Here is a 23,618-nt window from a genome sequence, read left to right on the forward strand (position 1 = left end):
AAAAAAGAAGAGTGAGCTCAATAACTTTCAAACATCTTCAAACGTTTTTTCTAATAATCTGTTACATGGATTCAACATTAAGAGACTGGTAAAACTAGAGCCCTTCTGGGCAGGGGCTCAGATCCCTACCCACTCAGCATGTTCCTCAGTCCCCCAACTCTCCCAGCCTCTGACAGCCCATGAAATATGTCTGAGGAACACAACATAAAAACCAGGAACAGGGGCGCCTGGGTGGCGCAGTCGGTTAAGCGTCCGACTTCAGCCAGGTCACGATCTCGCGGTCTGTGAGTTCGAGCCCCGCGTCGGGCTCTGGGCTGATGGCTCGGAGCCTGGAGCCTGTTTCCGATTCTGTGTCTCCCTCTCTCTCTGCCCCTCCCCCGTTCATGCTCTGTCTCTCTCTGTCCCAAAAATAAATAAAAAACGTTGAAAAAAAAAAATTAAAAAAAAAAAAAAAAAAAACCAGGAACAAACTCTTTCATATCTCTTCTAACTCCAAAAGTCTAGAATTCCATTAATTTTATGGTCCCTATTATGAGTTATTAGAGAAATGAAAATTAAAATCTCAATGAAATGTACCCATCTATCAGAATAGCTTTAAAAGAATAATAATACCAGCTGTTAGTGAAGATGTGGAGCAACTGGAACTCTCATATGGTGAGAATGCAAAAAGGTAACAGCCACTTTGGAAAACGGTTTGGCCGTTTCTCATAAAGGTAAACATACACTTACTGAAAACTAGCAAGCCCATTTCCGTGAATTTACCCAAATGAAACAAAAACCTATGTTTATATAAGAGCTTACATGCAAATATCTTTTGCAGATGTATTCATAACTGCTAAAAAAAAGGAAATAACTCAAATTCCTATCAACTGGCTTGTGGATAAACAAACTGTGATACATCCACAAAATGGAATACTACTCAGCACTGAAAAGGAACAAACCTCTGATAGGTACACCAATATGAATGAATTCCAAAGCATTAGGCTTACACTTAAAACCATAAAAATATTGTTTAAAAAATTAAATACCTATATAAATGGAAAGACATCTGACGTTCATGAATCAGAAGAATTTTATCATTAACGGGATAGCAACACTCTCCAAGTTAATCTACAGATTCAATACAATTCCTATCAAAACTCAACTTGCTTTTTGTTTTTTGCAAAAATTAACAAGCTGATTCTGAAATTCATATAGGAAAGCAATGAACTAAGAATAGTGAAAATTATCTTGAAATAGAACAAAGTTGGTGGATTCCTACTTTCTGATTTCAAAACTTACTACGAAGCTAAAGTAATCCAGGCAGAGTAGTGCTGGCATTGAGATATATAGATCAATGGAATAGATCAATAGAATAGAATAAACAGTCCAGAAATAAACCCATAAGCTTATGGTCAACTGATCTTCAACAAAAGGGATGAAGACAATATGACAGGGCAAGAGAAGTCTTCTAACCAATGGTATTGGACAACTGATATTAACATATAGAAATATAAATCTGGAGGGGCGCCTGGGTGGCTCTGTCAGTTAAGCATCCGATTTCAAGTCAGATCATGATCTCACAGTCCATGAGCTTGAGCCCTGCATCAGGCTCTTTCCTGACAGCTCAGAGTCTGGAGCCTGTTTCCGATTCTATGTCTCCCTCTCTCTCTGCCCCTCCCCCATTCTCTCTCTCTCTGCAAAATAAACACAAAAAAATAAAAAATATATATATACACACACATGTATATATACATATATATGTAAATAAATAAATTTGGAGTCCCCACCCTTAAAAAGACAGCACAACAAACAGCCTTCCTGATATAGAGCATAGAAACAATAGTTTGAAAAATACCTGGGGTATATACTAATATCAGAGCATGTGCTGGATGGGCAGAGATCTTTGGAAGACTTCTCCAACAACAAGAGAGCTTGTGGGCACCATTTCCTTCCCCTGCCCCCAGCCTAGATACATGGACACCTGCATGGACCAGTGCAGCCAGAACATTCTCCACCTAGCGTGCTAAGAGTGTGCCTCACCCCCATGCTCTTCTGCAGACCCACCCCTTCCATCCTGGCCTTGCCAGGACTTTTCCCAGGTGGCTGCAGGTCCCCTCCCACAGTGGACCACCTCGAACCTTTCTGGCACCAAGCGCCCCACCTCTGCATTCGCCTGGAGACCCACCCCCCACTCCCCCCTGCAACATGCCCATGTCAGGAGTCCATCCAAAGTGGTGCCACAAGCCTGGCAGTATTCAAGCAACCCCAACAGGGGCCAGAACCACTCCAAAGTGGCTCCTGCCCTGGGGAAAGAGTAAGATAACTACACACACCAGTCCAACTGTGGCCCCAAGAGTGGGTAGGGGGCAGATATCTGGTCTGCCTGCAGCCCCCACTCACCAATGACAGCTTTTTAGCAGACAGCACAGAGTGTGCCTTGCAGTTTGGTGTGACCACAGCTCTGGCAAATGCCTGATCTGACTCAACTCAAGTCCAAGGCAGCCCCAGATTGGTCCACTAACAACAGAGGGCTCAAACCCTGCCCACAACAGGCAAACAGGGCCATTGCAGCTGACTGGACTGAAGGTAAATGTGGCACAGCTACAATAGTAGGGTGCACACAACACAGATAGCAGATACCCCTGAAGTGACAGGTTCTAGTGAACAGGGGACATTGCACTACAGGGTACTATAGGACCTCTTCTTTATCAGGCCACTACTTCCAAGAGCAGGAGACATAGCTGACTTTCCTAACACATATAAAGAGACATAGGGAGTTAAACAAAATGAGGAGACAAAGGAATATGTCCCAAATAAAAGATCTTAACAAAATCACAGCAAGAGCTAAAAGAAATGGAGATAAGTAATAAGCCTGATAGAGAATTTAAAGTAATGGTCATAAAGATACTCACTGTACCTTTACATGGAGGACCTTAGTGAGACCCTCAACAAGGAGATAGAAACATAAAAAAGAATCAATCAGAGGTAAACTCAATAACCAAAATTAAATGTCAGGCTTTACATTAATAGCGTGGAGTCTGCTTCGGATTCTCTGTCTCCCTCTCTCTCTCTGCCCCTCCCCTGCTTGCATGCTCTTTCTCTCCCTCTCTCAAAAATAAACATATATATATATATATATATATATATATGTTATATATTATATGTGTTACATATTATATATATACGTAACATTTATATATATGATGTGTTACATATATACATATGTTACATATATATGTGTATATATATATATATATGTATGTATAATGTAACATTTATACCATACTAAGGAGAATTAATCATAGATTAGAAGAAGCAGAACAGATCAGTGACCTGGAGGACAGAGTAAGGGTGGGGGGGAAATCAACCTTAACAGGAGAGAGAAAAAATAATAATAAACGAAAATATGTTAAAGGAACTATCAAGCATAATAACATGTACATTATAGGGATCCCAGAAGAAGAGAGAGGAGAGGAGGCAGAAAATTTATTTGAAGAAATAATAGCTGAAAAGTTACCGAATCTAGGGAGGGAAACAGAAATCCAGGAGGCACATAGAGCTCCCAACAAAATCAGCCCAAGGAGTTCCACAACAAGACACATAGTAATTAAAATGGCAAAAAATAGTGATAAAAGAGAATTTTTAAAGCAGGAGGAAAAAAGAAAACAGGTACATACCAGGAGAAAACCCATAAAGCTAATGATGGATTTTTGAGCAAAAATTTTTCAGGCCAGAAGGGAGTGGCATAATATATTCCAAGTGCTGAAAGGAAAAAACCTGCAACCAAGATTACTCTATTCAGCAAGGCGATCCTTCAGAATAGAAGGAAAGATAGAGTTTCCTAGACAAACAAAAATTGAAGAAATTCATGGCCACTAAACCAGCCTTACAAGAAATGTTAAAGGGACTCTGAGTGAAAAGGACAGACAAAAAGTAGGAAGCATAAGAGAGGTAAAATTAAGTAGATCTATAAAAATCAGTTCAAGGGATTCACAAAATAAAAGGATATATAGTATGATACCATATGCCTAAAATGAGTAGGGGCAAGTAGTAAAAATCTAATGCTTTTAGAATGGGTTCAAACTTAAGTGACCATTAACTTAATATTGACTGCTTATATGCATAGAATGTTATACATAAACCAAATGGTAACCACGAAACAAAAACTGGTGATAAAAAGAAAAAATAACAAATAAAAAAATAAAGAGAAAGAATCCAAGTATATCACTTAAGAAACCCAGCAAATCATGAGAGAACAGAGCAAGAGAAGATTCGTATGTGGTACTTAAGAAACAAAAGAAGAAAGAAGAGACAAAAAAACAGACTCTTAAATAGAATTGATGGTTGCCAGAGGGAAACTGCACGGGGGAATGGGTTAAATAGGCAAAGGGGAATAAGAGTACACTTACTGTGATGAGCACTGAATAATGCATAGAATTGTTGAATCACTATATGGTATACCTGAAACTAATGTAACACTGTACATTAATTATACTGGAATTGAAATTTATTTATATATATGAATAAATTTGGACCACTACCTCACATCATACACAAAAAATAACTCAAAATGAGCCAGAGACCTAAATTTAAGAGCTAACACTACAATACTCTTAGAGGAAAATACAGAAGTAAATCTTCTTAACCTCCAGTTAGGCATTGATTTCTTAGATATGACACCAAAAGCATAAGCAGTAAAAAAGAAGATTGTTAAGTTGGACTTCATTATTTTAAAACCTTTTGTGCTTCAAAGACAGCATCACGAAAATGAAAAGACAACCCATAGACTAGGAGAAAGTATCTATTGACAAACCATCTATTTCATAAAGGACTTGCATCCAGAATATAAAATGAACTTTTATAACTCAATAACAAAAAGACAACTCATTTTAAAAATAGGCAAAAAAGGAGCACCTGGGTGGCTCAGTCGGTTGGGCCGCCGACTTCAGCTCAGGTCATGATCTCACGGCCCGTGAGTTCGAGCCCCGCGTCGGGCTCTGTGCTGACCGCTCAGAGCCTGGAGCCTGTTTCGGATTCTGTATCTCCCTCTCTCTCTGACCCTCCCCCATTCATGCTGTCTCTCCCTGTCTCAAAAATAAATATTTTTAAAAAAATTTTTTTTCATAAAAAAAAATAAATAAAAAAAGGCAAAAAAAAATTGAATAGACATTTCTCAAAAAAAGATATACAAAGAGCTAAAAGCATATGCAAAGAGGTTCAACATCTTTAGTCATTAGGAAAATGTAAATTGAAACCAAAATGAGCATAATATCTTTCTAGAGATGTCTCCTGAAGCAAGGGAAACAAAAGCATAAGTAAACTATTGAGACTACATTGAAATGAAAAGCTTCTTCATGGCAAAGGAAACAACCAACCAAATTGAAAGACAACCTACTGAATGGGAAATTTCAAAAGACATATCTGATAAAGGGTTAGTATCAAAAATATATAAAGAACTCCTACAATTCAACACCCAAGAAACCAAATAATCCAATTAAAAAATGGGCAGAAGATATAAACAGGCATTTCACCAAAGAAGACCTACAGATGGCAGGGTGCCTGGGTGGCTCAGTCAGTTAAGCATCTGACTCTTGATTTCAGCTCAGGTCATTATCTCGTGGTTCGTGGGATCACCCCGCATCTAGATCTGTGCTCACAGCTCAGAGCCTGCTTCAGATCCTCTGTCTCCCTCTCTCCACCCCTCCCCCCCACACACACACTTTCTCTATTTCTCTCTCAAAAATAAATGTTAAAAAAAAATTTTGTAAGACCTACAGATGGCCAACAGACATATGAAACAATGCTCAATATCACTCATCATCAGGGAAATGCAAACAAAACTATAATGAGACATCTCCTCAATAGCTGTCAGAATGGCTAAAATCAAAAACACAAGAAACAACAGGTGTCGATGAGGATGTGGGGAAAAAGGAACCCTCATGCACTGTTGGAGAGAATGCAAACTGGTGTAGCCACCGTGAAAGATATTATCGGGGTTCCTCAAAAAATTAAAACTAGAACTACCAATGCTCCAGTAATCACACAACTGGCTTGTTTACCCAAATGATACAAAAACACTATGAAAGGATACATACGCCCCTATGGTTACTGCAGCTTTATTTACAATAGCAAAATTATGAAAGCAGACCAAGTGTCCAACGACTAATGAATGAATAAAGAAGATGTGGGGTGTGTGTGTGTGTGTGTGTGTAATGGAATATATTTCAACCATAAAAAAGAATGAAATCTTGCCATTTACAACAACATGGTTGGAGCTAAAGAGTATAATGCTAAGTGAAATAAGTCAATCGGAGAAAGATAAATACTGTATGATCTCATCATATATGGAATGTAAGAAACAAATAGGAGCACCAGAGTGGCTCAGTTAGGTGAGCATTCAACTCTTGATTTTGGCTCAGGTCATGATCCTATGGTCATGGGACTGAGCCCAACACTGGGCTCTGCACTGAGTGTGAATCCTGCTTAAGATTCTCTGTCTCTCTCTGCCCTCTCCCCCCAACCCTGCTCATGTGCTCTCTTAAAGGAAAAAAAAAAACCTCTTTCTAAAAAAGAAAGAAAGAAAACAAATGAACAAAGGAGGGGAAAGAGAAACAAAACAAAACAAAACAAACCAGACTCTTAACTATAGAGAACAAACAAATGGTTGGGGGCGGGGAATGAATGAAATAGGTGAAGAGGATTAAGAGCACACCTATCATGATGAGCACTGAGTAATGGATAGAATTGTTGAATCACTATATTGTACATCTGAAATTAATGTAACACTGTATGTTAACTACACAAATTAAAATAAAATTAAAATAGAAAAAAAACACAATGAGATACTACTTCACTCCCACAGAATGGCTATTATCAAAAAGATAATCGTGAGGATTTGTGGCAAGGATGTGGAGAAACTGGAGCCCTCATGCAGCCACTTCGGAAAACTGGCAATTCCTCAAACATTAAATATCAAGTTACCCACATGATCCAGCAATCCTACTCCTAGGTATCTATCCAAGAGAAATAAAAACCTATTTCCACACAAAAAATTATATATATGTGTTGTGCATCTGAAACAAATACAGTATTGTATGTCAACTGTATTTCAACTAAAAACAAACAAACAAAAACTTGTAAGGGAATGTTCACAGCACATCTAAAAGAAAATATACATCCACACAAAAACTTGTACATAAATTGTCAAGATTTATAATAGCCAAAAAGTGGAACAATGTCCAACAACTCATGAATGGATAAACAAAATGTGACAGATCCATACTACAGTAAATTATTTGGCAATAAAATAGAATGAGGTACTAATACAAGTTATTACTTGGATGAGCCCCAGAAACATTATATGCTAAGCGAAAGAAGTCAGTTACAAAAGACCATGTATTGTATGATACCATTTATTTGAAATGTTCATAATTGGCAAATCTATAGAGACAGAAAGTGGATTAGTGTTTGCCTAAGGCAGAAAGTTGAGGGGAGGGAGACAGGAAACGGAAGTGACTGCTCATGGGTACAAGGTTTCTTTCTGGGGTGATATAAATGTTCTAAAATTAGATTATGTTGATGATTGCACATCTCCACAAATATGCTAAAAACTGTTCAATTGTACACTTTAAACAGATGAACTTTATGATATGTAATTTGTATCTCAAAAAAGCATTATGCTAAGTGAAAGAAGCCAGACTCAAAAGATTACATATTGTATGATTCTATTCATATGACATTGTGGAAAAAGCAAAACTATAAGGACAGAAATCACATTAGTGGCTGCCAGACACCCAGAGAAGCAAGTGGAGACTGACTATAAAGGGGCAAAAGAGAACTTGATGGGATGGTGGAAATATTCTATATATGGTTACACAATTTACACGCATTTGTCAAAATTCAAAGAACTGTACAGCTATGAAAGAGTGATTTTTAGGGGCACCCAGCTGGCTCAGTCAGTGGAGCACACAACTCTTGATTTCAGGGTTGTGAGTTCAACCCTATGTTGGGCCTAGAACGTACTTTAAAAAAAAAGTGAACTTAATGTAAATTGTACCCAAATAAACCTGACTTTTTAAAAAAGCCAAGTTTACATTGTAAGAAATGCAGAAAACAGTATTTGGAACCTTGAGACCCCAAGAATAGTGGAAACATTTACAATGTATCAAAATTCACTCTTAAGTTCTATAATATATATGGCACATGCCTCCTACAAAGGTCATCAATATTATGTAATATTGCCTACGAAAAGAGTGGTAATGTAGTAGTAGTATACATGAGGACCATGCAAAATTTGAGATCAAAGTTTAAAAAAAAAAAAAAAGCCATCCCTCCAAAAAAACAAAGCAGTAAAACTCAACATAAATAAAAGAAAGTTATCTGGCCAAGTCCACTTAGGGGAGAAAATGGCATTTAAAGTACAGTCTTGAGAAACACTCAAGTGTAATCAAAGTAAACAGAGTGTAACCTCTAAACTGGGACATACCTTCAAAAAAAAAAGAAATTAAAACTGTATTGTTAACATATGTACAATAATCTGCACTAAGTAGGGAAAGGACTAAAGGGCAGAGTTTATCAGCATTTAGAAAGTACTAATCAAACAAGATAAAAACACTGATTCTTGTAGATACATAATTACTAGCTCTGTACTCTGAAACAGACATGGTTTATAAGGCTTCTACACAACCTCGAAGAATACCCCTCAAAACTATTTGCCTTCCAAGATGGCTTTCAAATTTGTTCTTCCAGTCTCTGATCCTAAAGAAGTGCCTATAATGACAGAAACTAGTATTCACTACCCCACTGTAGTTAACAGAGATTCTAAATTATAAATTTAAAAAAAGCTATGATTTTGATTAGCATGAGTCAATCCCCCAGAATCTGATCTGTGTTGAACGAGTAGATAAAACGGTATTTTGTATTCTGCAAAACTAAGGGCCAGAATACAGACCGAAGCAGTCACAAAGATCTGCCTTGACATCTCTTTCCTTAAAAGGAATATTTGTGTTTACAAAGAATATCCTTCACAGAGGGAACACTAGGGGAAAATGGGTGATGGGCATTGAGGAGGGTACATGTTGGGATGAGCACTGGGTGTTGTACATAAGCAATGAATCACGGGAATCTACCCCCAAAACTAAGAGCATACTGTATACACTGTATGTTAGCCAACTTAGCAATAAATTATAAAACAACAACAAAAACCCTATTGAGCCATGGACAAATTCCTTAGGATCTGTAGAATATTTGTGCTAAAAGAGACTGGAAGGGTCTTCTTTCTGAGCCTCTTCATTTTGCAGACGAAAGCTTAAATTACCTGCTTAAGCCCTCAAAGTTAATCAGTCTAGAAAGTCAGGCATTTAACACAAGTCTCCTGACTCCCCCAAGTCAATGTTTTTCCCATTGGACTATACTGCCTGCTTCATCAGAAAGCAATGACTAAGAACAATGATGAGGTCATACAGAGTTTGAATCCTAGCTCCCCCGCCACTGACTAGCTGTGGGACAGTAGGCAAGTAGGCAAGTTATTTAACATTTCTAAGCTTTATTGTACTCATCTGGAATTAGGGACAATGACACTTTCCATTAAACAGGTAGGATTAAATGAAGAATACACATAAAGTGCTTATCACAGAGCCCAGAACACAGTAAGTACACAATAAATTTTTAAATGGCTCAATTAACATATTAAATTAAAATATGTAATATGGACATTACACCAAATAACTCTCTAAAATACAACAATGACACATTATGATATGTGTAATTTGTCAGGACATTCATTTTAATTGTAATTAATTATGTCAGAGAAAACTTACAAAGAGAGGAACAGAGAATCACAGCAAAAAATAAAGATGCAAAAAAACTACCAGATATTACTTTTAAACTCTTACCTTACCTTTTTATTATCACAGAATTGACTTTATTTTCAAGTATGTTATGTCAAAACCTATCTACTTATAAACCTACATCATTTTGAAAGGTTACTGGAGTCTAATCAGTGAGAAAACTTTCTATAGTCATTCTGAACCATAAACCCAAACTAAGTAATAAGCATATTTGCTAAAGAAAACTGATTCAATCACATTTTAAAACTTTATAATTATAGACTCATAAGAAGTTGTAAAAATAGTATTAAATTGTCCCATGTATGCTTCACCCAGCTTCCCCCCCAAGGGTAACTTCTTACATAACTGTGGTATATGATCAAAGGCAGGAAACTGACATGTGAATTAAGATATAATTCATATCATAAGATTACCTTTTTTTAAAAAAAGATTTTACTTTTTTTAAGTAATCTCTATACCAAACGTGGAACTCACAACCCTGAGATTGAGAGTCACAAACTCTTCTAAGCCAGCCAAGTGCCCCGATTACCTTTTTTTAAAAAAAAATGTTTATTTATTTATTTTGAGAGAGAACACACGAGTGTGAATGGGGAAGAGGCAGAGAGAAGGAGAGAGAGAGCAAATTACCATTTTAAAGTGTATAATGCAGTGGGTTTTAGTACAATCCTAGAATTGTACACCTATCACCACTAACCACCTTTTAAAGTACCATAATATCACCCCAACGACCAGAAAAATCTGTTCATTTTTTAAATCTATTTAGCTCAAGTTAAAGGTAACTTTACATTTGCATTATTAATAATCCTGTTTATCAAAGCTAACATTTTCATTCCTGCATATCTACAATCAACATTTATGGAGCCCCTAGGTGAGACCTTAGATACTAACCATACAAAGTCTCCGCCCTTCAAGCAGTTGTCTAGTGAGAGGCAGACATGTGAGTAAATATTTACAAGTGAATATGGTAGATGCTATAATAAGGTCCCCCAAAGCACAGCCGAACAACACTGTGGAGGGAGTTTACCTTGGAATAACGTGAGAAGCTGATGGTCTACAAAGCAGTATAAAATGCATTGGGAGGACAACAGGAGACAAGTCTGGAAAGGAAGGCAGCAGAGGTAACGGAAGGGCATCTATGCCATGCTAAAAGACTGTTATCAAGTAAGTAATGGGAGAATCTTGAAGGATTTTAAAAAAGAGAAAATGATCAAAGTTGCATTTTGGAAGCATGTGAAAGATAGGAATGCGCCTACTGTTCCACAGGAAAGTAAAACCTAGACCATTAACACCCTGTATTTGTCAAGCAGCAAATGGACAGCTTACTTTTAAATATACATATCGAAATATTTCTCTACCAGTCAGCAAATAGCCACAGCCCTAAGAGGCCTCTCCCTCTTCCCCAGGACCACTGTGAACCCCACCTCCCATGATTCAACACGAAATAGTGTCTGGCCCAGCAGAGGGCCATACAGTCAATTCCAGCATGTTCTCGCAGAGTCTTGGTCAGTGAGGTATTCAACATGACTCACTGATTGTTGAGTTATTTTATTTTTATTTTTTAAGTAAGCTCTAGGCCCAGCGTGGGGCTTGAACCCACAACCCCAAGATCAAAAATCGCATGCTCCACCAACTGAGCCAGCCAGGGGCCCCGATTATTGAGTATTTTAATTACCCCCACATGGGGGCCAACCTCAGTGAACGCCTTTAAATCATTAAAGCTCTCCTATCACAAACAGCTGCAACAACAAAAAATAGACATCCAACATTCTTTCATTTTCTCCAACCTGCTTCTCCAGATTCTCACTCCAGATTCTGACCAGGTATTTCTGCTGAGGGTTCATCTTGCTCCATCCCAGAGGTTTCTCTGGTTTTGATCTTTTCTTTCTCCTTATCAATTATCTTAATGCTCCCTCTAGTTTCACCAACTTCAGCTGTGGAAAATAAAGACTCTCCTGGCCATAGGCAGTGCCCCCACTGTGCAGACCCAGCCCTGAAATACCAGACCTGAAGTTACAGTACAGGAAGAGTCTCACTGGGTCTGTTGATCTAATCTAATTAAGAAATCATTGCAGGAGCGCCTGGGTGGCTCAGTGGGCTGAGTGTCCAACTCCGGCTCAGGTCATGATCTTGTGTGTTGGTGAGTTTAAGCCCTGCATCAGGCTCCATGCTAACAGCACAGAGACTGAAGCCTACTTTGGATTCTGTGTCTCCCTCTCTCTCTCTCTCTGACCCTCCCCTGCTTGTACTCTCTTTGTCTCTCAAAAAATAAAACATTAAAAAAATTTTTTTAAAGAAATAACTGCAAAAAAAGTGAATAGAAAACTCTAAACATACTCAGTCCATCCCCAAAGTATCACTTTATACAATATTTTCATTTGTTTATATTGTCTCAAATTCCAGTTAATTAAAATATACACTATTGTGTTAAATAATGAAATTAAAGGAAATCAATCACATTATGCTCCAATGTGTATTTATACACATTATAACTGCACCTTTTTTAACACCTCCCACCACTACCAACAGGTGTGTCCACCAAAGAATTTGACAATAAGCAAAGGTATAACTTAGTGATAACAATTAGAAATGATGTTACGAAGGGATATCTGGCTGGCTCAGTCGGTGGAGCATGCAACTCTTGATTCTGGGGTCATGAGTTTGATTCTGGGGTCCTAAGTTGGAGCCCCACAATGGGTGTAGAGCTTACTTTAAAAAAAAAGAAAGAAATAGTGATAAGAGATTGTATTAAATAAGTGGCCCAAGAATAAGTTACGATAAAACAAAGGAGATCATAAGAGATGAACAGAAGAGCTATGGTGTTAGGAAAGATGGTGGGAAATAAAACTATAGAATTCAAGATGTGAAGAAAAGGCTTTCCATTTTTTATTATTTTCTTTCAACCAGAAACTAAAGATATTTTATGTGAGATATATTCTTAGTAGGAATAGTCTGTATTACTTTTTAATGACATAGTAAAAGATATAATGTGCAGCAAGACAATATTATATCTGTCTCTTAAAAATAATCAGTCTAGGGGCACCTGGGTAGCTTAGTCGGTTAAGAGCCTGACTCTTGGCTTTGGCTCAGGTCATGATCGCCTGGTTCCTGAGTTTGAGCTCCACATCAGGCTCTGTGCTGACAGTGCAGAATCTGCTTGGGATTCTCTGTCTCCCTCTCTCTCTGCCACTTTCCCACTCGTGCTTACTCGCTTGCTCTCTCTCTCTCAAAAATAAACTTAAAAAAAATAATCAGTCTATTGTACCCAATATCAAAAATTAGAATATGAGAAATATGTGTTCTCTTTTACCATACAAATTAGAAAACAATTTAATTTTTTTTTTTTTAGCATTTATTTATTTTTGAGAGAGAGAGAGACAGAGTGTGAGCTGGGAAGGGGCAGAAAGAGGGAGACACAGAAGCCAAAGCAGGCTTCAAGGCTCTAAGCTGTCAGCACAGAGCCCAATGTGGGGCTCAAACTCATAAACCTCGAGATCATGATCAGAGCTGAAGTCAGCAGCTTAACTGGCTGAGCCACCAAGGTGCCCCTACAATTCTTTTTTTTTTTTTTTAATGTTTATTTGCTTTTGAGAGAGAGAGACAGACCACAAGTGGGGGAGGGGCAGAGAGAGAGAGAGGGAGACACAGAATGCAAAGCAGGCTGCAGGCCCTGAGCTGTCAGCACAGAGCCCAACGTGGGGCTCAAACTCATCAACTGTGAGATCACGACCTGAGCCAAAGTCAGACGCTCAACTGAGTCAACCAGGCACCCCAAATTAGAACACAATTCTTAGATGTGCTTTTTGTACTGTGGGTACTCATTTAGGTAAGCTTATCTAAATAAGATATACTTAAAAATAAGCAAAGTATTGATTTTTCAGATCAGCTATGTTGCTTATATATTCTGACACTGCAATAGTTGGTTCAGTATCTTATGTCCTGAAGCTACACCAAGCCAACTCCCATTCACTTTTTTAAAAAAAACCTTCACATAATGCTAGAATCTAAAGCTGGGTATAGATTAAGTTGCACTGTAGTACTAGGACTACCTTATGTTTTGATCAGATTTTCATCTTTTATGCAGCCAAATTTCTTCTGAGAGGACACCCAAAGAGCTGATATGGTATTTTGTTGTAGGGATGAGTGTATCCTATGAAACTGCGGGCTCTACATGCCTTGTAACATCCCAGGCATCACTGCCAGCCCATGGGGTCCTTCTGCCCTACAAACCTCCAATTCCATAATTACTCTGGAGGATTCTGGATTTTTCTAGAATCAAAAATCTGAAAGAGGGCAGGCTGGATATTTTCTTCAGCCTAAATTATGCCCTAGAGGGGTGACTGGGTGGCTCAGTCAGTTAAGCATCCAACTTCAGCTCAGGTCACCATCTCATGGTCTGTGAGTTCGAGCCCCGCAAAAAGCTCTGTGCTGACATGACAGCTCAGAGCCTGGAGCCCACCTTGGATTCTGTGTCTCCCTTTCTCTCTGCTCCTCCCCTGCTCATGCTCTGTCTCTCCTTCAAAAAAGAAACATTCAAAAAATCTAAAAAAAAATTATCCCCTAGAAGTACTTGAGATCCTTAGATAAATTAATTCTACTTCCTTATGCTGTGATCAATGTTCTTATCTGCCTGGCTCATGTCTGACCAAACAATAATCTTAGTGGCATCTCCTGCATAGAGTATATGGAATCCTCTGGTACTTGTGAAACCAACCCTTCCACTTGGGTGTCCTCAAAATTAGGCTAAGGCCCAGACTAGAGGGCCCTGGAGTTAAATCAAGCAATATGGAAATAAGGCTTTGCACCTGCCTGGAGGCAAAGGATAATTTGCCTGACTATGGAGTGCCTGAATGGACTACCAGCTTATAAGGGTTCCTAATGATTTGGCTTTTTTCTACTATGAGTTCAATGAAAGTGGCCAGACTTTTGAGCGTGCCCTGGGGCATGCTGTTTTGATGAACCACTATTTCTTTCAGGTCTTGGGCCTGTGGGCCTTTGCTAATTTATCTGGCTCCCATAATACCACTTCACAGCAAGCCTCCTTAATCTCTCCAACAAAGTGGAGTGCCTGTATTGTCAGTCATTCCCCTATTCATCAGTCTTTAAACTATCCCTTCTTTTTCTCCTTTTCCAGAGCAAAATAACCTATTAGCATTGGCATTCTGCCGAACATTGATTGCCTAAATGCCAAACAGTACTTTCCTGGAGGTTCCCATCCCCAAAGCTCTAGCCTGGCATTGTGTGGAATGCTCAAAGTGCACCCTGTGTTGGGCTGGGAACTTCAGAGCTGGCAGGCAGGGGTTCACTGGGGAATCCAGGGAAGCATTCCTCCATCCTCTAGAAAAGCGATTTTTGGTGGTCACTTAGGTTTGGGAACAGAGATGCAGAATTGTGCCTCTTAGGGCTCCACTGGTCACATTTCTTAACTGTTAATGCACCATTTAGGCTGCATTATATCAGCCAAAGGATTTTCAAACATCAGCTGAATGTTGGGATTTGATACTCTCTTTTTTGGGGTGGATAAATAAGCTGATGCCACAGATGAGGTCCCCTGGAAACAAAAGTATATGCATAGTTGCTGCAGCCACAGAATTAGCACAGATTGATACATGACTCTACCTTTTTATATGATGCCATTGCTTTGTGAAGAATCTTAATTTGTGTTATATACTTTTGGAGTTAGATTTAATTCAACACCAGCTTTGTGTTATTTTTAGTTTAGACTAAGTCTTCTGAGCAGTCAAGAGTGATTGAAATTTGCTGACAGCAATTTTTCCTAGGCAACTAGATTGTTATTCGACTCCACTGTACCAGAGTACGTCAGATAAACATAGTAAAGACTAAATACATTTGGCTTTACATTTTTAGCTTTCCTACCTTCAAGTTGCCTGCTGTTACCTCAGCCTGGAATGCCCTTTACCCATCCCCACAGCCCATTTTCTGCTTTTGGCACTCTTTCATGACCTAGTTCAAATCTCACCTCCTTTGAGAAATATTTAATTTCTATTCCCCCAGATTTGCACTGCCACAACATACTACCTTGTCTTAGTGCTGAATCCCATGAGATTTATTGTTTGCTATTTACATGTTTGCAAACAAGGGTCTTCCTACACCCCCAGTGCTTTAAGAGGTGAAGATTTCTTTGAAAAACAGCATAGAAATATAAAATAATCATATTCTTTCTAGGTCAGGGAAGACAAAAATAAAACCAATACACATAAGAGCATCAAATTGGAATGATGACCCATCATGACTCCTGCCCACCTGAAATTGGTATGCATATCTGCAAATAAACTTTTACCCTACAAGGGTAGAGAATCAGTTAAGGCCATTCAGAAATAAATCAAAAATTAGAAATATGAGATTCACTCTTGGCTTCTCCTTCTCCCTCATTATACTCAATCAACAATACTCATCAATTTTACTAAATATCTGTGTGACCCAGTACTAGTGATCTCTAACCTCAGAAAGCGTTAAGACCTACCTTGTTAAAACAGAAAGCTGAGGGGCGCCTGGGTGGCTCAGTCGGTTAAGCGTCCCACTTCGGCTCAGGTCATGATCTCACAGTCTGTGAGTTTGAGCCCCGCATCAGGCTCTGTGCTGATAGCTCAGAGCCTGGAGCCTGCTTCGGATTCTGTGTCTCCCTCTCACTCTGACCCTCCCCTATTCATGCTCTGTCTCTCTCTGCCTCAAAAATAAATAAACGTTAAAAAAAAAAAACCTAAAAAAAAAACAAAACAGAAAGCTGAGCTCCATCCTCTGTATTTCTCATTCACTAAGTCAGCAGTGGGGCCAGAAATTTGCATTTGTAACAAGTGCCCAGGAGAACCTGATGCTGCTCATCCAGGAACCACACTTTGAGAACCATTGCTTTAATTCATCCCCCTATTCTATTCTCCTTGCTTTCTAACAAGGTTCCCAATTTCTACAAAAGGAAAAAGCCCCCTGAGTTGTGACACAGTAAGATGGCTCAAATAAGACATAAAAATAGCTAGGTTTGGTCCTGATCTAGAATGGTTTCCCTTGGTGGGCAGGGGTTGTCTACGTCTTTGAAATGACCCTTAACATACAGAAATGAGTCCTACAGCATTTCTGGAGTGGTCCAAAGTGTCTCTAAATACAGACCAGAAGATGAGGTCATGGTAATGCAAGGAGTCAGAAGTAGAAGAGGGGGAATGAAAGCTATAATCACTGTCAAAGGGGTGTTTTCTGTAGACAAGTGAATGGAGCTATTGTACACAAACTCAGTGGTTGCCAAGCATGTGGCCCAATTATTTTGCCTGTATGAGCATGGCACGGAAGGATCTCCTTAGAGGACTTGATTCACACAAGTTGGTGTTTAGTAGCAAGCAAAAGTCTGGAGAATTTGAACCTAACTATACAAGTTCCTGCTTTCCAAATCTAGGATATAATACAATTAAGTTGGAAAGACTACAAAAGTAAAACACCATCCTTAGACATAGTACAGCATTTACAGTTGGTGAAAGACCAATATAGAAGATCTTGCTCAAAATATTGACAATAATGAGGATCACATGGTGGCCTTGGGCAGCAAGAAGTCCATAATTTAAATCTAGGGGTTAGCCTCCGAAACTGCTTTCCCTACTCTCTTGGGCTCCACTGCTATTTAAAATGTTTGTAAAAGTTCAAAAAGTTGTATTGGCCACCCACCAGATCTAAGGTCTTAAAGAAATGGGAGGTTTACTTCAGTGGCTAGGATGGATATGTGACAAGGTGTTTTGCTCTCTTAGGTGAAATACCATTCACTCTACAACATAGGAATGGAGATGCTTTAGTGGTCTTCAAAGTTCTCAGCTGCATGAGAGAACCATTCAGGTGGTTCACCTGAGCCCAAAGTATCAAGGCCAGAAAACAGAGGGACAACAACAGCCACCTGGCCTCCAGGAGAGCAGCACCTTCCTCCCTGAGCACCACGTAAGTAAGAAATAGAAGCTGTGAGGTTGCTGCCAATCCTCCATATTCCCATCTGTTGTATAAGCTCTGGCTAGGCAGAGCTGAAGAACAGTGTCCCACAGGAGGCTGCTCCATGGAACAGGGTCTACAGTCAGAATGTTACAGATGAGGCTATCAGAAGATGAATTCAGCTTAAAATAGACATAATTAGAAACAGGTTGGGAAGCATGGGTTTCTTCCTGTTGGGGCAAGAGGTTAGAAAATGAGGCTATGAGGAGATTTTATGTGGCATTGACTTAGGGGAAAGAGTGAAGGAAGCTTCTGTGGCTGTGGTGATCCCAATGTCAATATCCTAATTCCGCCAGACCTCCAACTCCCCATGAAGCACTGTACTACACAGTATTCATTTGATCTAAGCCTTCTAAACCTGCAGAGATGGAGGAAGGGGAGACCTGAAAGGCTTGAAATCCTAAGAGACAAACCAAAAAAATCATAGGAATTCTAGACCACAGCTCTACTAATTCAACCAAGGATAATTGCAGAAAGTTATCAGAGACCTCAAAGGCTCCATAAAATACCACATTTACATACCATACCTCTCACCAGGGAGAGGGGCTGCAAAGCAAAGTGGTTTGGAATGGGATGGGTTGAAACTGGTTTACAGTTGTTAGAGAATGTTTGTTGTTTTCAGACACATGAAATGTTATTTATTTTTTTAATGTTTATTTATTTTTGAGACAGAGAGAGACAGAGCATGAGCAGGGGAGGGGCAGAGAGAGAGGGAGACACAGAATCCGAAACAGGCTCCAGGCTCCGAGCTGTCAGCACAGAGCCCGACACGGGGCTCGAACTCACGGACCGCGAGATCATGACCTGAGCCGGAGTCAGACACCCAACCGACTGAGCCACCCAGGCGCCCCAGACACATGAAATTTTAAAGTGCTGGAGTTAACTCAGCCATCATGTAGCACAAACAAATCAGAACAAATATTCATTCAACTATAAACATATAAGTCACTGTGATATAATTCTTAGGGTTTAAAATTTATAGCTTCCTCTTACTCTCCCCTTTAAAAATTCTAAAGTGTAATCTACTAAAAAAGAGTTATTAAAATAACCCAAAATATTTTACTATAATAATCATATCACTTAAATTACCACCTTGCTTATTTTGGGCTACACATTTTAATACCTATACATAAACCACTACAATTGTATAGTAAAAATGACTATTTTTTGTCTTAGGTTGTCTGATTTTTATCTTGGCAAACTTTTTTTTTAAGTGTGATATTAACACTAGCACAGACACGATCAACTTGTCTCTGGGCAATGTAACAAACAGAGGGCTCAAAAACCACATGCTCTTTTATTATACACTATGTTGAATTGCCTTGTCTAGCATATTCATTCCAAGCATTTAATTGAATGCAAATTCATACAAATGCCCTTGAGTAAAATCTGCTATGGTGAATGCTTCTAGGTTTCTCTTGGATGCCACTGCTATTTCCCTAAACTGGACTTTTTCAAAAGGAGAAAGAATAAGAGCATAAATACATATCTAAAATATACCTTTTGTCCTTAAAGGTTGATCTGCATTAGTTTTATACAATAGATATTTCCATATACAAATTAAGAAACAGAATATGAGTGCTTTTAGGATTCTAGAAGGCTAATTTTGGACCTTAGTTTCAAGAATTAGAGTCTGACTTACTATTTTAACAGATCCTGAGACACCATAATTACCTTTTTAAAACAAAGTTTTAGAAAAAAACAATGAATTCACGAAAATACAACAGCTTTGTGTTTTTCTGTGAATAAAATTATCTTAATTCTATAACAACATCCCTTTTGCATTAATGAAACCAAGGATTTTGCTTACCAAATATGAAACAGAAATTCTTAGAAAAGACAAATCATGGTCAGTCCAGGAAATAAATGCCCCTCTAAAGCCAAAGCTTTGGTAGGATAGAAGGAAAGCAAACCTGAACTCTTGAATTTTAGAGAAGAATTCTACTACAGAATCCAGTTATTCCAGCTTTGGATTGTACAATTTCACTGAGATTAATCAGACATCATTTTAAGGACACCTAAGGGTTAATTTATTTTCCAAAAACAAAATCCTATTTTTTATTTGAATAGAATAAGGCACAATGTAAGTACAGATTAGTCTGTTTAAATCTTGTTAGTATTTGTAAAGACATTACCAAATAATTTTCTCTTTACTATGAAATAAGTATTAATTATTGTTCTCATTTTACAGATGAGAAAATTAAGATACAGACAGGTGAACTGACTTAGGAAGTCAGGAGGAATACAGGGAACAAAGCTGGGATTTTATAGACAAAATGACCAGAGTTTCAATATAGTATAGCCACCTACTACTAGCTTTGAGCAAGTTCCTTCATCCAAGCCTTTCATCTGTAAAATGAGGATAATAACACCTACCTCTCAAATAGTTGATGTAAGGTATAAGCAAAGCACCTAGCAGAAAGCATAGTACAGAGTTGCCCATTCAAGAAAACATCAGCTCTCCCAGCAATCCACAATCTTATTTTCTTCAGCTGGTACAAGAGGTGTCTACTGAATCCAAATGCTATTGTGAGGTAAGTGAGAACACAAGCGGGGCACCTCGCAAGTATGGGGCTCAATACATTTGTTCTCTCCCCCAGTACTCCCTCTCTTACCCTAGGTCCCACAGTTACTAAATGGCTGAGCCGCAGTCAAATCCAGATCTTGGTTCTACTATAGAACTGTTTCTGTACATATGCATTTTATTTATGACAGTACCTCATTTAACTGCAAAAACAAATTTAACCTAGCTGCTTGATCAGTTATTATTTTAATGTGTTCCCAGTAAAATCAAATTTATTTCTAGGGCAGCTTTACTTTTCAGTAATCAGAAAAAAAGTAATATTTCAGACTTGAAAATATGTATTTTTGATATGAATTTCTACTGGCATTCCTTAATATATATTCTTAATATTTTATAAACTATTAAACTCAAAACAGTCAAAAATCTATTACTTAGGATATTACATATCTAAGCATTTAAATGAGTCCATTTGATATACTAAGTTCAAAGATATTAGGTAGCCTTTTCATTTTTCCTATTTGCTCCCAAATAAAATAACAAAGTAGGGTAGTAAATGTAGTAAATAAATGTACATATTCATAAATGAAACAGATGTGTAGAGATTACGGACTAGATCTGCATTTATGAAGCAATGACCTTCAAAACTGGCAGGGAGCTGTTAACAATGTTCTTCACAGGGGAGCAATTATATTACAACCCTATGTATACTTTCATTTCTCACGATCTACAAATACCTTTGCATATCAGAAAGAATAAAAGAATAGTCTGGTAACTGAGGCAATCTTTACTGAAAGGATATAAGGTGTTTTCCTTACCTTAATAATCACATCCTAAATGCTAGATCAGTAGAACTGGTGCAATATGAAAGGCTAGAACAATACTTTGACAGAATTTCCTACAACTGAAATTTACCAAATGTGGCTATTATGGCTCTAACCTAGTGATACATTTCTGACTCTCTAATACCCTAAGTGTTCTCTGATTATCCCAAGAAGTACTGAAATCACTCTACAATACATACCTTATTTAAAGAAAAATATGGCATACAATATTTTAAGGAAAATGATTCCAAATTATCACCAAGTTTTTTTTTTAAATACTGTACTGCAATTCCTAGAATGTTAGGAATATTGCTTTAACCTAGCAAGTAGCTCACAGCTCCTTTCCATACTGATTTAAAAGACCCAGTGCCCAATGCTTAACAAATAAGCGCATGCACAAACACACAAATACACACACTACAGAAATGTATAAGGGGTGAAAGTTACTAAGAAAAGCTCAATCTCTAAATCTTAAAAAAAGCTATATCCACAAAATATTAATTTCACATAATATCCTGTCTTTTTTGGGTTTTTTTTGACATTTCCTCTCATTGGGTAAAAACAAAAGGAATTCACAATAGTGGTGCCAAAGACCGACAATATTACATAAATTTCAGAATTCCTGTATTTTTAACATTTTCATGCAAGAATCACAATGCACAATCATTAACATGTCTAGACAGTGGACACTCACTACAGTATAATCATGTTACACCAAGCTTAATTTTTTATGTGGCCTGAATTTTTATAACACATTGACTTGTAACAATGTGAAAGAAGACCAGCAGGAAAAGAAACACAACCATAGTAAGATATAGCAAGCATAAACCCAGTAAGTCCTGTTAGACTTAAAAATACTGTTTTTCTTAACAGTAATAAAAACTACCCACAACTATAATACCAACCAACCAACCTCAAAGGTTCCACTAACTGGGAAAAAATAACTAGTTGTCTTATTGTGATACTGTAAAAGCCACAAGATTATCACTAGTGGAGTGGTGATGTGAATTTTGTTTCATTTGTACTCTATACCTTGGCAAAAGTTAATGACCTGCCCCAGGAATTTTATTTCACCATATACCCCAAAGTAGTCTTAGGACTCACAAAGTCTAAATCTTAAACTGCCCTTTATATGCTATTGTGCAAATGCTTTAAATTTTAAAACAAAAGGATAAAGAGTTTAAAAGCTCTAGACAATGTATTCAAATGGTGAATATGTCAAGTCAATGTTTTCTCCTCCCCCACCCAAAAACAAACAAACAAAAAAAACTGTACATGGCATATAAAGATACAATAGAAACAAAAAGTAGCATGCCACTCATTCTGTGAGAAAATACAGAACATCTATCAGATTCAACTACCAAAATCCTTTTCACGTGATGGCTAGCATCTTTATGACTGTGTTTAAGTGGCCTTAAAAAGCGATGTTGTTCTCTTTGCCCTCCTGGATCTTTGACAGCAGTCAGCACTTATGCCCAGAGCTGGTTTGGAGAGTGGGAGAAAAGGGAAAGTGAGGAGAAGGCTGAACTGAGCACGGACTCAGCAGAGAGCAGCTGCTCTCACACACTACCCAGCGTCTTTCTCACACACCGCTATTTTCCGCTATTGAGCATTGTCAGCAAAAAAATAAATGGGGGGTTGGGGGCCCAGGAGACAAAGAGGGTAGAACCAGAGGCCGACAGTTTTTGTCTGCCACATCTGAGGCGAGAAGCCCCCTCTGGTTTCTTGCTGCAAAGGCAAGGGATCAGATGAGACCCCTCCGGGTCCAACTCAATTTGCTTCTCCAGAAAGAGCAGTTTCCGGCAGCGAGCGCAGGATCCTCCGGCTGCTGAACTAAACACCGGAGCATTGTCAATGTTTCCTATCACTGACTTTACAGAGGAGGAGAGAGGGCTGTGACTGCATTCCTGGGAAAGACTACTACTCCAGACGTTCCACACAGCAGTAGTGAAAACACATAAGAGGTTGTAAAAATCCCTTCCAAAATACCAGGTTTCTGAAGAAATGCTGCGAAGCATTAACGTATTGTTGGTGTTATTTGTAAGTCACCGATTCTTTCTCGCCACGGCCAATCCTCAAATCTCTGGTACTTGTTGCTAAATCTTTACCTCACGCCCCCCAGAATTGCCCAACACAAATGAGATCTGCGGAGCGAAAGGCGGGGTGGGGGGGGTGCTAATCCTGGGAGCCCAGAGGCTGGGCTCCCTTCCATAGGCCACTCTGCATGGGCTGCGCGTTCACTTCTACCTTCTGAGAGCTCTGACTCACAAATGCTGGGGGGGGGGGGGTGGGGGGGGGGGGGGGGGTGATTATGACATACAGCATTATCCTTCCAACCAAAGATAGATAAGAAAAGCCGGCCAGCGGTCCTTGCCTGGCTGGAGAGCCAAAGCCTGTACCCCCCGACGGGGCGGCCGGGGTAGGAGCCTCCCGCCCTGCCCGCCTCTCTCTGGACGCCCGCGG

At 38.8% G+C, this 23,618-nt stretch overlaps 1 protein-coding gene across 1 annotated transcript in view; it reads left to right on the plus strand.

Moving 5' to 3' along the window:
* Positions 1–23,618, plus strand: part of LOC125910375 (translation initiation factor IF-2-like) — a 113,160-nt gene that overhangs the window by 84,973 nt on the left and 4,569 nt on the right. The gene's annotated exons all lie outside the window — the stretch shown is intronic.

The sequence above is a fragment of the Panthera uncia genome, assembly GCF_023721935.1.
Source record: "Panthera uncia isolate 11264 chromosome B3 unlocalized genomic scaffold, Puncia_PCG_1.0 HiC_scaffold_1, whole genome shotgun sequence".
NCBI lineage: Eukaryota > Metazoa > Chordata > Mammalia > Carnivora > Felidae > Panthera > Panthera uncia.